We start from the raw sequence: 3,343 nt of genomic DNA on the forward strand, positions 1-3,343 counted from the left end.
CGGTGCATCCAAAGATGAGCACGGTGGATGGGTTGCTATAACTGATGATTTTTTTCAAAAGATTGTGCGGATGACTTGTTTGTCGCCCCATGTAGAAACGTTTTCTTTTGCTGTCTTGGTGGCTAGCCTAAAAGGAGAGAAAGAGAAAGAAAATGAAGCACATAACAAAGATATCAAAGCAAATAAAACATAGGTGGGGGCTAATGCCAAGTAAGAGTATGGTTCTCAACTACATGATAGCTACAACATGTATGTGAGAAAATAATATAAGCTAAGCCATATCACTACACTTGATGCTAGAGTAAAATCAAAGCATAAGTAAATGACATAAAGAGCTAGTTGAGCATCAAGTTCAAACGAGAAAGAGTGGGTCATGAAAGACAAAAAAGGTTCATGCCAATGCACAAAGGATGCAAGAATTCATCAAAAGTTAAGCATTGATTTAAAAGTTTCATTACCCATCAATATCAAACAAGTCAACAAACACCAAAACTAACTAAGAAATTCTCAACAATTGACTATTTCTTAAATGCTCTCTTATTTCCATTCGATGTCGTGATATGTGTGTTCAGTGTTTTCAGAGACTACAAGACAGGAATGGCTTAGAAGATGGAAAAGAAGCATGCAAAAGAGGAAGGAAGATAAGGAATTAAAGATCTCAAGGACGAGCAACGACGCACACGCACAAAGCACGCGTACACGTGGTTAGGAGACAGAGCAACGATGCGCCCACGTGTAGTACGCGTACACGTGATTAGAGGAACGTACATCAATGCGCACGCGTGGACGACGTGCACGCGTGGATGACGCGTACGTGTGGAAGGCCGTCATGTGCTGCATATCAGAATTCACCGGGGGCAATTTCTAGGCCCCCGTTTGACCCAGTTTCAGTTCCGAAAGTCCAGAATAGATGCAGGGGTGTAGCTGAGACTTGACACTTTTCATTCTCATATAGTTTTTGTTTAGTTTTTGAATCTTAGAGAGAGAATACTACTTCTTCTAGGGTTCTTCACTTTCTTAGATTTTTAGTTTATGCTTTTGGATTAGATCTTGAGAGAATCACTACCTCTGTTTGAAGTCTCTATCATTATAGTTTGCCTTCTTATTTCCTTACTCTTTTATTTTCCATTTAGTTTATTCAGAGGTACATATGAATATCTTCGATTTTCAAAAGTATTAATGCAAGCGTTATTCTTACATTTAATTTCATTATTTGTTTGAATCTCATCTTCCCTTAATTTATTAATTTAAAACTAGCTTTAACTCAATTAGTTTTAATTACCATGTCTCCTTTATACTCCCTTTACATGGTTGCGAAATTGGCGTCCATGTCAATGGAGTAGACTCCCAACTTGACTTTGGAGTTGATTAATAGGAGACCCACGAGTTGGAATACTCAAGTGTTAATTCGTAATTGGAAGTTATTGGCTGACTCTCTAGTCACTAACGCTAATCCTTCCTTATGAGAGGATTAGGACTTGTGAATCAGAGTTGGTTCAGTTACTTGACTTTCCTTTACTCGGTAAGGGATAACTAAGTAGAACCAACAACCTCTTACTATTACTCTTGGGAAAATTCAACAAGGATAGTACTTCCGATTAATCTTCTCCAAGTCAAGGCTTTTTATTTCAATTACATAAAACCTCTTGTTAATTTTTAGTTCTTTAATTGATAGTCATTTATTTCTTTATTCCCAAACTCTAAAAATTCTCAAAAAATTCCGGACCAATAACTTGCATTCTCTTGTTAACTCGTTGGGAGACGACCTGGGAATTCTACTCCCAGTTAATTAATTTTTAAATTGTGACAACTCTTTTTAAATTGATAAGTGGGATTTTCGTCGGTTAAGAACTGTACTTGCGACGTTATTTCTTTCTAAATTCTTAATTGGCAATTTTCCTCCCGTCAAATTTTGGCACCGTTGCTGGTGAGTTGCAACAGTGTGCAAAATTATTGGTTAGTGTAAAATATTTTTAAATTTACATATTTGCAAAATTTATTTTATTTTATCACCACGAGCTCTTTGTTTCTTTCATTGAATGACCCTTTCGTTACCAAACCCGAGTTTAGCCGCGTTTGATCTTGAAATTGAAAGAAATATTTCATGTATTAGGCGAGCTCTGCGTTGGTTAGCCTCTGAGGGTGGTGAAGTGGTTTCTACCAATTCACCAGCCTTCTCTGAAGGTGAATTTGAAGCATCAATTGAGGAAGAAACAAGCTCCTCTTCTACTGATTCTGTTGATTTGAGTGCAGGAAATATGGCAGAGCCTAGGAGGATTACTCTCCAAGAAGCAGGAGCTCCAGACTTTACACTGCAACCGTATCAAGCGCGTCATCCAACTCTGGCTGTGGATTTTGAACTAAAAACTGCGTTGATTAATTTACTACCCAAGTTTCATGGCTTACCTTCTCAAGAGCCTATCAAGAACCTCAGAGATTTCCAGACGGCCTGCTCAACTACTAGGCGTCATGGTGCAGATGAGACTACTATTTTGCTATCTGCCTTCCCATTTTCTCTTGAGGGAAAGGCAAGGGAGTGGTTCTACACTCAACCTGAAGCAGTTGTTACTAATTGGGATCTGCTCAGAAGGTAATTCCTGGACAAATACTTTTCGACTGAAGTTACAGATAGACTAAGAAAAGAAATTTCTTGCGTTATTCAAGGTGAAGCAGATACTCTTTATGAGTATTGGGAATGCTTCAGGAATCTCCTAGACTCATGTCCCCACCACAAGATTGACCAGTTGGTGTTGATTAGCTATTTCACACAAGGCATGAAGCCTCAAGACAATACTACGTTAGATGCTATAAGTAATGGCTCTCTGAGGAAGTATAAGACGGTGACAGAAGCGTGGCAACTGATCACCGATCTAGCTGAGTCTACCCAGAATGCCAGGCACAGGAACAACCATTCCAAGGTTATTGCGGAGGTTTCCTCTGGTAGTGAGACTGTTGCTCTCACACATTCTAGGAGAGATGACCAACATACTGAAGCAGCTATAGCTGAATAAACAACAACCTCAGCCTCCCCCACAACAACAGTGTCAACAATTGGTTCCTCAGAGAGTGTGCAGAATATGTGCCTGCTATACTCATTATACTGATAAATGTCCACAGCTCCAACAAGAAGACAACACTTTGGCAGCTACCCATAATTTCTATGACCGCCCGAATGAATGATACTATCAACAAGGCGGTAATTATAACCCGGGTGGAACTACAATCAAGGTTGGCAAGACAACTCCAACCAGGGATGGAGAGATAACTCCAACCAAGGGTGTAGAGGTAACTCCACCAACCAAGGAGGCAGAGATAATGGTGGAAATCATAGGTGGAACAACAA

This window comes from Arachis hypogaea, chromosome 1 (assembly GCF_003086295.3).
Source record: "Arachis hypogaea cultivar Tifrunner chromosome 1, arahy.Tifrunner.gnm2.J5K5, whole genome shotgun sequence".
NCBI classification, from domain to species: Eukaryota; Viridiplantae; Streptophyta; class Magnoliopsida; order Fabales; family Fabaceae; genus Arachis; species Arachis hypogaea.